Genomic DNA, 12,880 nt, shown 5'->3' with positions numbered 1-12,880 from the left:
AATGCTTTCAAAATTAGATCAAGGAAACACATACTTCTAGTAATTTTAATCATAGATAAAACAGGAATTTCTATGCAAATTCATCGCCAACTAGGAAAATGTTAAGAGTTTACACCTAAAAGTCAAAATGCTAAATAACTGAGAACTGAAAGCAAAGTTCCAATTCCACTGAAGAAGCAGAAGTGACGAAGGAAAATCAGTGATACATATTTCATGTGGAAAGGTTTACATTTCCAAATTTCAGAACTTTGCTAGTGATACCATTTTATTGTCCTTTTAGTTCATATGAAATAAATAAATTAGCCTTAAAATTACTTTTCTCATTTATTCATTATGTTGAAAAAAATTTTGTTTTTAAGAGTACCATGAGTACTTTTATTAATAAGTTACTTAGATGATTTTTAAAATTAATTAGTGTAATCACTTTGGAAAACTGTTTAGTAGTTTCTTAAAAACTCAAATATGCATCTACCCCATGACCCAGCAATTACAGTCCTAAGTACTTATAAAAAAAAAGAAAAAATATATTTCCATAATTATATGTGTATAAAAATGTTTCTATCAGCTTTATTTATAATAGCCCCAAACCAGAAATAATCCACATGTTCAGGAGGAAAATGGATAAACAAAATGTTTTTCTGTATTATAAATATTATTAGGCAATAAAAGTAACAACATCCTGACATAAGCAAAATCATGGATGGATCTAAAAAAATTATGCTGAGTGGAAGAAGCCAAATAGTACAACTGTGTGATTCCATTATTTGAAATTGTAGAACAGGCAAAACTAAATTATTGTGATAAACAGTTGCTTCTTTGTGGGAGCTTGAAAAGGAAAGGAGACTGTGGAACCCCTGATGACTGAAATATTCATATCATCATATGCATTCATCAAATCTGATTGACTGCTATATATCACATTTTAGTAGTCCACTATATATAAATTATCCTGATACTTGCCTAACAAAATAACATTGTTTTGTGATCAGAAATTATTTAGCCATGACATTCCAATCTAAAATACAATGCTTAAAAATAATTCTATGTTCTGTCTACCTTATACTTAGAAAAGAAAGAGTATTCCTTGCTACACACTCTGCCATAAGGAAACAGAACTATGTAATCATTTTCCAGAAATGGCAGTTGAGGCAAGTTTGAAATGCTCATTGATACAGCACAGGCTCAAAACTATAATGCAAATGAAAAACTTGAAAGTTTTAAAGTTCATGGGTAACATTAATAATAATATTTTTATCAAGAAATCACACAAAATTTCAAGAAAAAAAATCCCTTTGCTTAGATTCTCTTTTAAAAGTGTCTTCTGAAAGTATATTGTACAACTCAGAAAACTGTACCAACTGACATGACTTAGTTTCAAGATGAATAGAAATTATATGGTAAGAACTACCTAAACAAACACAAAATTATTCAAACTTTAATATTAAGGGCTGATTACACATGCTTAAAATGGGTACTTTATTCCATGAGGGATTAACTGTCATAAATTCCTGGCTCAGTGTATACCAAGGCCAGCTTCAACTGGTTCATAAGAATTGATTGTGTGTGTCTCTCCCCAATTCCATATTCAGCAAAGTCACTTGTTGGCTTTCAGTTGGTCATAGTGGGATATTTATACCAAGGAAATAAGCAAAAGTTATATTTCAGGCTTTTGTTTTTATTTTTGTTTTGTCTGAAATGTCAATTGTTAAACATTCAGCCACATACCACTGTCTAAACTACTCTAAAGGAAGGTAAAATAACATGAATTCAAATAATAGAATGCAATTTTTCCTGAGGGAATGTGATATATTCAGTAAGGTAGAGATAAAGCAGTGTAGTCTGTAATGAGCTACTGTTTAAGAGAATGGATTATGGAGCCATAAACTCTGAATTTGAATACTACCTCTGCCATTGCTAGGTATGTGACTTTGATCAAGTTACTTAACTTCTCTGAACCTGTTTTCCTTAAATGGAAATGAAGATTATAATATTACCTACTCCTAGAGGTATTTTAAGGATTAAATGAGATAATGCAGATACTGAAGACAGAAAATCTCATCACACCAAAAAAAAGTTTAGCAATCATTTCTGTTGTTACTATTTTTTTACCATATGGTCTCACATCATTTTAGATTTAATCCTATATCTTAAAGTCATAATTGCTATCATGAATAAATTTGTTTAAAGTTATAGTTTCTAATTTGTAGTTGTGCTATATAGAAATGCTATTGCCCTCATCCATCAGATCCAATGATTTAAGGGTAGATTTTCTAGAATTAGTTATGAAAACATTCACATATTTAAATAATAATACTCTTTCTGCCCATTATTATACCTAAGTTCTGTGACTTGTTTGATTGCTTTGTCTAGAACGTCTAGTACTATGATGAATACAAAAGATGATAGCATCATTGTCTTTCTTTTGAAATCAAAAGAAATGTTATTAAAGTTTTATATTAACAATGATGCATACAGTAGGTTTTTAGAAAATACATTTTATAAAGTTAGGGACATTGCCTTCTATCATAGTTTACTAGGAGTTTTTACCTTGAATTTTCATTTAACACTGTCAAATTATTTTCAATATACATTGAAAATACAATATTTTTGTTCTGTTCTCTTTGAACATATTGATTTGAGAAATTATATTATCACAGTTAAAAATGTTGAAGTGTCCTTGGTTCTTAAACGTGTGTGCATATACACACATGCACAAATATGGATGTTCATGTGTGGAATGATTTTCAAATGAGTGTGTTGTGGGAAAACAGACTCCAGTATAACAGAGATCAGGAAGCTACTTACACAATAAAAAAGGGTTCAAAAGAACAGAAGAAGATGTCCATTGTGGCCAGGTCTAGGGCAACTGCTTGGGTCAGAGTCAGTGTATGGTAGCTTCAATGCTTGACTGCATTGAAGATGAGGGATGCTTTTGCTGCCTAATTGTTGGGTTTTTATACACTCCAGAGAGAGTGTGCCCTGTCAATGAACAGAAAGCATTCATCTAGCAACCACTGTGCTGAAGCAAGCAGCTGGAGCTGATTAAAGTTTAATGTCTCCCTAGGCTACTTGCAATCTCTTAGAAAATGGAAACAAACTAACACCTGCACACAAACAAGCAAGAATGGAAACATACTGAACACCTGCATACAAATAAGCAAAAATGTTAACTTGTGGGACACCTGCATGAAACAAGCAAGAGAGGAGAAAGGAAGGGTGGGTGAGGGCTGGGAGATGGTTACTGAGTATGTCCGTAACTTCTACAGTACACACACACACGCACACAAACACACACACATGCACATATCCAGACCTGACTGGATATCTTTGACAAAATCATATTTAGAATTTATCTATATTCATTGGTGAATTTGGCTTATGGTATTTTTAATATTTTGATCTTTGTCTAGTGTTGCTATTAAGTTTATGCTACTTTTATAAAATACACTGGGCAGCTTTTTCTAATTTTACTTTCTGAAAGTTTGTATGAAGATTATTGTTTCAAGGTTTGGTAAAAACTATTAGGACCTGATACTTCATGTAGTTTCTGATAACAGATTCAGTTACTTGAAAGCTTTTAGATGTATTCAATTTTTTTATTGCATCATCCTCTCCCCACCCAACCCGACCCTATACTTGGTGCTTTATTTGTGTTTCCTGTGTTGCTGCACTGAGCTCAGCACATACAGCCACGAGTAATTGCCCAGATTTATCAATGCTATGGCCTTAGAAAAAGTTCATAAGAAATCATTGCCACCTATCCTCATCTGCCAGAGATTCTAGGAATATTGATAAATATTGATCAATAATATTTAGAATTAATTATGTTTATTTGTGAATTTGGTGTATTATCTTTTTAAAATCGATCTTTGCCCTGTTTTACTACACTAATCTCATAAAAAGAAATAGGAAGCTTTTTAAATTATTATTTTGCCTCAGTTTTCAGCCTGTAATCAAATAACACTGAAAATTATTCTGCCTCCAGGTCTATTTTGTGCCATGTATAAGAAACTCTAGACTAGCATTTTCTAACTATTATTGTACAGATATTTGACATTCAAAGCGTGGTCTGTACAACTGGCAACAATGACATCAACTGGGAATTTGAGAAGCATAATCTAAGGTCTTACCCAGATCCACTGAGTCAAAATATGTATTAACAACATCACCAAGTGGCTCATAGACCAATTAAGCTTTGAGAAGCATTTTTCTAGAACATTAATACACATTGATAAAACAGAATCTGTCATCAAATAGATTAGGAAAAAGCTAGATTAAATGAACTCGGTTCTTTTGGTTGGGGAGATTTCCATGTGCACCAAATGTTTCCCAGAAATAAAAAAAAGCTTACAGAATGACGATTACATAAAACAAACCTTACAATACAGAATACTAAAGTAGCTAAGATAGAAATATGATTTCTAGAAACAGCTTAGAAAATGTCTTTCTAGTAGATTTGAAGATGCAGTCTATAATGGGAACACAAATACACAATGGATTATACTTAAACTTTTATGAACAAGCAAAAATGTTAACATATAGAACACCTGTATGAAACAAGCAAGAGAGGGGAGAGGAAGGGGGCAGGTGAAGGCTAGGGGTCTCACAAAAGCTAGAATTTACAGATGCTCCAAGGACCTGAGAAAACTCTGTGTTCCTCAACTGAATATTTAACCAAAACTAAAATCTCCTACTTTTGAATCTCCCAATGTATTGTGTATAGGCTTACATGTTTACTTCTTGACTATATTATTTATCTTGATTAAGGACTGTAAAGATTTCAGGATTATATTAAAACATAAAAGATTTTTTTAATAAAACAATCTAATAAATGATTTATGCAAAATATTAGTCAGATTGCCAAGTCCTATGTATATCTTAATTAAGGGCTCAATTTAACTACCTTTCAGGAAATGATGCCAATGTTAAAGTTACCTATTTATGCATAAAAGATATTTTTAATTCAAAAAATCTGATGCTAAGCACCTGCTACAAATCATTAAAAAAATAAATTGCACCAGAACTGCTTTCCTGTCAGTAAAATAATAATAATAATAAACAAGAAAATAAACAAAAAACACAGAACCTCGGATAAAAAGACATAAAACAAGTAGTTTCCAGATATTGACAATAGGTAGTATGGAATAAAATAAAGGAAATACACATTCTGATACCTACACCTGCCCCAAGCTTTCTGTCTAAAAGTGCTTTCCAGACCATGGCATGGAGAAGTGGAAAGCAAGCAGAGCAAGGGCTCTTACAGAGTTGGAAAGACAAGGGATTAGTGTTAGGGAAGCTGGGAAACCAGTCAGGGGGCAGAGTAACACAGCTGATGGACTTACACAGAGAAAAAATTCAAGGAAGCAATACAAGAGGTCCACTGAGTCATTTACTCAATAAAAAGAAGGTATAACTGCATGAGGCTAAGTCAAAAAACAACCAATGGGCACTATTAGCTAAATGATTACCCAAGCTCTAACTAGTAAGAATGGAGAAACATCCTTCAACAAACCCAGGGCATTCAGCTAGAAACCAAAAAGTGCCACACCAGAGTAGCAGAGACAAACAAACCTAGAATAACTGTACTCTAAACCTAGCAAACATAAAACAATTTAATTTACCATAATTTAACTGACTGCCAAAACAAAATTCAACAATCTTTAGAGTAAAACAGCAAAATTGAGGCTTCAGCAATGCAACACTCACATTCATACCTACTCAAAGTATGTAGACATACTATACACAGGAAAATGAGACCCATATTATATATGGGACGCATACTCTATAAGCGGGGAAATGAGACCCATGACCAGGAAAAAAATCAGACAATAGGAAGTGATCCTAAATGGCAGAGATCATGGCATTACAGATAAGAACTGTAAGACAATTTGCAAATATGTGGTAGTGGTTACATGGGTACACATATTTGTCAAAATTTGTTGAACTGTATGCACAGAGTTATTTTTATATGTAAGTTATCCTTCAGGTTCATTGATATTGAAATTGTGATTATGAGAACACGGGATAAACAGATTACAAGAAGCAACTAGCTTGTCCACCACAATCGAGATGGCAAAATGAGATGTTTCAGGACTCTCTTCTGCCACAGAAGCTTTGAAGAACCAGTAAGAACTGGCAGAAACAGCTTTCTCTAAGTTCCAGAAAAAAATAGTTAAGGGAACAGGGTGTGTGCCAAATCAAGAAAAAGGCTACTAAAAAGTAGTTGGACCTCATGGCACTCTGGTCTCTTCCACTCCTCACTAGCTGGGTTCAGAGCCAGCCCCTGCTTCCACTGTAGATCTGTGGTCCTGGTCCTGGAGGGAGCAGCTACCATGGATGCACATACGAGGAGCATGTACGTCTGGCCCAGTCTGCATGGTGGTGGCCTAGGGGACTCAGTGTTCCTCAACTTCTCCTGCATACAGAAGGCAGTTCCCAGAACTACCCTTCAGAATGCTGAGGGAGAAGCGTGGCTTCCAGGGGCAAGGGGTTGCTGTATGTAGCATATACAGTGCAGTGTTTGGGACCTTGAAGAACTACTTCCTAGGGAAGAAGGAACATCCAGACCATGTAAAAAGAGGAATTCTTAGGGCCAAATGTGCATGGCCATGTGAAGAAAGGATTAGGACAGCCCCTATGCTTTTGGTCTCAATCTATTCTCTAAACTTATTGCATAGAACAGCTCTAAAGAAGAGTAACTTACAAAGGTTTTGCTCTTCCTACTCCTCCTTCTCCTTTTTTTTTTTTTTTTTGTTAGCCCCTGGCATTCATGAAAAGCTCCACTATAATACATAATACCAGCTGGATACAAGCTTAAAAACAAGCACCTCAGAGTCTAAACTCTGACATATGACAGAGAAATATGCCATGTGTCATAGACATATGACAGAGAAAATATAATCATCGTAACAGAACTTAAAAAATCCCCTAGATGGGCTCAACAAGAGCTGGCAGAAGAATCAGAGAATTTGAATTGAAACAATTGAAATGATTTAGTCTGAGGAAGAGAAAGAAGAAATAATGAAGAAAAGTAAGCAAAGCCTAAAGAGCCAGTAGAACATCATCAAACATACCAATATATGTATTGTGGAATTCCCAGAATGGGAAGAGAGAAAAAGGTGCAGAGAAAATATTTAAAGAAATGATGGCTGAAAACTTTCCACATTTAATGAAAGACATGAATATATACATCCAAGATGCCCAGTGAACTCCAAACAGGATAAACCCACATACACCTTTTCCACAGCATATTATAATCAAACTGTTGAAAGACAACATTCCAAAAGCCACAAGAGAGAAGCAATGCATTGCCAGGGGTGGAGAAGTGGGGGAATGTGGAGTTAATGCATCATGAGTGTAGGGCTTCTGTTTGGGGAAATGGGAAAGGTACAGTAATGGAAGGTGGTGAGGGTACCCCAACATAAGGAATGTGATTAACCCCACTGAAGAGTATGCTAGGGAGTGTTTGCGATGGACAAGTTTGTACTGTATGTATGGTCACACAATTGAAAAAGAAGGAAATGAATGAATCAATGAATGAAAGAAAGCAACTAGACAGACCGACAATAATTAAAGGCAATACATGTCCTAGATGAGCTCTTACATGGGAGTAGAGAAAGTTCAAAAGGACAGAATTGGGACATATGAAAAAAATTGGAATACTGATTGTAACCTTTACATCAAACTTGAATTTACTGAACTTGATAAGTGTACTTAAGTGGCTAAATCAGTGAATACCCTTGTTATTAGGAAATGTATACGGCAGTATTAAGTGTTCAAGGAGAATGATGTATAAAACCTACACTCAAATTTTTAGAAAACACTTCTATTTATCAATCAAGAAATACACAGATAGACAAATGGACAGATAAGTAGATGGATTGATAGATTGATGGATAAATGGAATGATAGAGAAAATGTGGTAAAATGTTAAAATTGCTGGATCTGCGGGTGTCTGTTAGGATGGGGCATAATGGAATTCTCTATATGGGGACTGTAAAATTTTTGTAATTGCCTGGTAAGTTGGAAAGTATTTCAAAATAAAATCATTTATTTTTTTAATAAAATGCTGATATTTCAAAATTTCTACACAATTCATACTATATTATCAATATTTCATAGTTAATGAGTGCTGCTTGAATCAATACTTGTTCGTTAACATTAAAAGAAGCATTTTTTGGTGAAAATTTTTACAAATAAAATTGCTCTTCACAAAAATGGAATATGATCTCTTATGTAACTTACTGTAAACAAAGCTAATCTTACAACCTCTAACTTTTAAAATATAATTCCTAACATCCATAAAGACTATCCCACAATAAAATGATGGTGGAATTCTTTGTAATGGCCAAAATCAAGAAAAATGAATAGACAATACTGATACAATATAAACCTAATGTAATTGAGAAGAAGTATCATCCATTGCACAAGTTATTTTTTGTATAGGAAAAATATTAAGGCATTTGGAAATATTTTATAGACATTTAATTATAATGTAATTTAAAGAATGTTCTATATTAAGACTAATTAACGGATAGCCTCTGCCACTGCCACCACCCCCACCACCACAACTGCTGCCACTGTGCCAGCCCTTAGGGTCTCAAGTCAGTGACACTCCAAAATGGGAGACAAGTCAGTTTGGGAGCAGACTGGCTCAAGCTTCATCACCATTACTGTCGATTATTTGATAATAACAGAATCCAACTAGGAGCTAGATCCACGCATTATGCCTTATGTGAGAAGGACAGCAGTTCCGGAGGAAAGCTGCCATTGTGGAGAAATTGCCTTTCGTTTCAGCAAATCCAGCACAGCATCACTGCGCAAGACTATTAGCGTACGCCAGATAGCTGCATCATCAGCATGGTTGTAGGCCAGCTCAAGACCGATGAAGACCCCATCATGGGGTTCCACTGGATGTTCCTATTCAAGATCACCAATGACACTTGGGTTTGCACCAAGATCATATTCAGGCTTGCCCTGCACAACCTTGGCTGACTGCTTCCCAGCCAAGCACCCATATGTTTTCCTTCTCCCTCCTCTTCCTGATACTATTCACACTGCCCCCAGATGCTCCAAATATCATATACAAATGAGCAGGGCAACGGTGGAAGTGGGTGCTTCGTGCTGCTGCCATCAAGGTGCTGTGCATGAGGTTTGGAGGCTAGACTAGTTGCATCTGGCAGAAGTTTGTGTTGTACCAGGGCATGCCTTGGAAAGACTTAAGTAATGCAAAAGATTGTCTTTTTTTTTTTTTTTTTTTAAGCTACTGAAAAGTTGCTCTGGTAACCCAAAGAAGTAAACAAGAAAGCAGCTGCCTCATGCTCAGATATTGATTTGTTCAAATGTTTCAAAATGCCTCATTATACAAAAACCATGAAAATTTTCATAGCAGTTTAAATTGATTTAATTAGTTTAATAGTTTGCTGGGTATCAATGATTACCCTGCCTCTTTGTCTCTCCTCTCTCACACTCCCAACCCACATCTATCCCAACTCAGCAATACACGTTGCAAGGGAAAAACTGCTGGAGCAGTACTCTCAGCATCTCTGAAATTCTACTGGGCACTGGGGAAGTTAGCTACAGACAAGAAGGGCCCAGATATGACCTTAAGCGCCCCTTGCACTGAAGCCTCTATAGTAGTTGTGACCCCTGCAATGGGTAGGTTTAGGACTTTAGTAGGAGAAGGTATGTTTCTGAGTGTGGGCCAAGTACAGATATTGAAGTAGGAGAGACCATGGCAAAAATAACCCATCAGGTTCAGGCCCTTGGGTGTCAGCAAGATCAGGAATGAGAAGAGGAGGGAGGAGTAAGAGAGGGGCTTCAAGCGGCACCTTATCCCCAGAGAGATTAGTATCACATACAGCGTGCCCCATAATCCCCAAGCCAAGCAGAGGGCAGCCCAGATCCTCTGATGATTGCCCAAAGGCAGGTGCTCAGAACAGTCAGCCTCTGTTGCCTACAGAGCCAGGCTGGGTTAGGTTGGAGTATAGGTTTGGAGACTTGGAAGAAGGCAATCTGAGTCCCAGTGATTCATATCCCAGAAGTTCTTGGCCCTCAGATTTCTGCAGGAATCTCCAAGCCTCCTACCTTGTATCCCTCCCTCACAAAACACATACCTCCACACTGTCTTCAAGTCACAGGAAGTTTTAGCTGTTGGGGAAGTTTCTGCTTTTCAATTTGGGGGACAGAGTCCTTGCCCAGTGTAAATTTAGCTCCCCTCAGCCCCCAAAACTGGATGTTGTAAACCTGTTTGCAAGGTAGCAACTGTACACTAGAGCCCAACTTAGGACATGGGCTGATGCCTCCATTAGGTGCCTTGGATTGGTGAGGGCACACCAGCCAATCCTGACCCCACTGTCAGTCAAAGACAAGGACTTCCTTAGACTCCGCCGGTTATCCAGCTACACTGGACACAGCTGGGTGGTCTGCTATTTGAGAGAACATAAAACTCTGAGATTTCAGCAGGACTGATTTTTTAGTTGCTGTGTACTTCGGGAGGAAGTACACTTCAGGGAAAGGTGGATGACTGCTGCCTCTTAAACCACCCTTTATAAAATCTGCAATACAGCTTCTTCCATGTACCTGTGCCTGAAATGTTTGCATTCAAGAGGTATTTGTAAAAAAAATTAATTAAAAATAAAAAATACTAATTCATTTTTATCTCAGAAAATATTATTTTTTCAAAAAGGATAAAGAAAATGAAAGACCAACTCCAGTGGAATTTTCAGCAATTATGCCTGATAGAGGACACACAAAAAAGCAAAATAACAGATCCTATCCACACAGGCTTACAGTCTAAGTGGGGAGACAAGACATATAACAAAACAAACACATCCCAGAGATATCAAAGACATATGACACTGAAAATATAATCACCAAACAAGATATGTTTTCCTTTTCTGAATTGCTATAGCATGATTTTCTGCATGGCTCACTTGTCAATTAATCATGAATTGCCTCATGTCCACCATTTTCCAGTTTTTTTCCCTTGTTTTGAACCATTAAGTCAATTAATACAACTGTACTTTTCAATATGCATATGTTCTCTCCTTGCAGGACAGAGCCCATGTTTTGTGGGAACCAATAATGTATAGTAAGAAAATTCTCTGAAGCTGATGTCATGAAACCTGAATTCCACTAACAAACTCCCTTGCATGGCCATGATGTCTTATAATAGCTGAGAAAACCTGGAATGCTAACCTTAAAAAAAAATCTATATTCAATCAATATATGTGGTTGATTACATTATTTATTGTGGCCACAAGTAAAAACTAGTGGTGACAAATTTGAACACAGGATACAATTGAATCTATTTGTTTTTCCAAAGAAACCAAACTGTTGCTACTAAATGACATGAATGCTTAAAATGGACTCACAGGTAGACACTACCTACATCATATTGATTTATACCATAATAATGCCTATAAATACACAAACAGGAATTATATTGAGCAAACATAGCACGGATAATTGGCTTTGTATAATAGATTTCATGTGATCTTCAAAGGAAAATACTCAAAAGAAGCAAAATTCTTGCACTTATCTCTTCAGTAATGATTATGACAACTGTCACAACATCCATTTCTTCAAAGAATATTGGGTGTGTAGGGTACTATGCAAAATTCCTTTATTTTTCCCATTTATCTTCATCATAACACTAATATCTTTTTTATAATGATGAAATTGATATTTAAAGAGTCATAGTAAGTGATATGTATGTGGTCATATGGGTCTATTCATTTATTTTAAAGAACTATAACTGAAAACCAGGCCTGAGTCATTTGACTATATAGTACTGTCTCCTGATATTTGATAATTTATGGTATATTCCTGAATCAAATATGAAACAATAAAATAAAAAAAAACAGGTAAGGTGATAGTTGGAATGTATCAGAAATAAAATATGTGGATATTTGCATGTCAGTTAATCCCCTGTTATTATTTATTTTTTATCCTTTTTCTTTTTACCCATCTGTCAATATCATGGAAAAAAGAAGCATCAGACACAACGTTTTCACAATCACAGTCACATTGTAAAAGCTATATCATTATACAATCATCTTCAAAAATCAAAGCTATTGGAACACAGTTCCAGTACTTCCCTCCACCCACTCCGATATACCATAAACTAAAGAGGGATATCTATATAATACATAAGAATAACCTGTATAACCTCTCAACTCTGAAATCTCTCAGCCACTGACACTTTATTTTGTCTTATTTCTCTCTTCCCTCTTTGGTCCTGATGCTGGGTCATCCCCAGAGTCCTAAATTGCCAGATAGATTTATACTCCTGGGAGTCGTATCCCACATAGGAGGGAGGGCAGTGAGTTCACCTGCTGAGTTGGCTTAGAGAGTGAGGCCACATCTGAGCAACAAAAGAGGTTCTCTAGGGGTGACTCGGGAATAATTATCAGTATGCTTAGCTTCTCCTTTACATTAATAAATTTCACAGGGGCAAACCCCAAGATTGAGGGCTTAGCCTGTTGAATTGGTTGTCCCCATTGCTTGTGAGAATATCAGGAAATGCCCAGATGGGGAAGTTGAACATTTTCTCCTTTCTCCCAAGTCCACCAAGGCAACTTTGCATAATACTTTTTTATTCTCTGCTCAGATTATTCTGTAATATATCAGGGCATCACACTAACCTGTACAAACCAACAAGATCTCAGGCCCTATTCAAGATTCAATGTACTTATGGTGTTCAACTAAACTGATCATACAAATTAAATAAAGTAAAGCACTCTTAAAATATAAATTTGGTACCAAATAAACATCTCTTTCTTTGGTTTCACACAAAAGTTGAAATTTTAAAATACGGACCATATCATCTTTTACCCTATATTCTGATTTACCTTAGGCCTATCCAGATCAGCTTCAT

The 12,880-nt window shown here is 36.0% G+C and overlaps 1 protein-coding gene and 1 pseudogene across 13 annotated transcripts in view; one reads left to right on the top strand and one right to left on the bottom strand.

Moving 5' to 3' along the window:
* NAALADL2 (N-acetylated alpha-linked acidic dipeptidase like 2) overlaps positions 1-12,880 on the bottom strand; it is a 1,514,274-nt gene that overhangs the window by 1,347,017 nt on the left and 154,377 nt on the right. The window lies entirely within an intron of this gene.
* On the top strand, positions 8,621-8,994 carry LOC143682513 (nuclear transport factor 2 pseudogene; annotated as a pseudogene).

The sequence above is a fragment of the Tamandua tetradactyla genome, chromosome 5, assembly GCF_023851605.1.
Source record: "Tamandua tetradactyla isolate mTamTet1 chromosome 5, mTamTet1.pri, whole genome shotgun sequence".
Taxonomy (NCBI): domain Eukaryota; kingdom Metazoa; phylum Chordata; class Mammalia; order Pilosa; family Myrmecophagidae; genus Tamandua; species Tamandua tetradactyla.
This window is presented reverse-complemented; position numbering and strand designations above follow the sequence as displayed.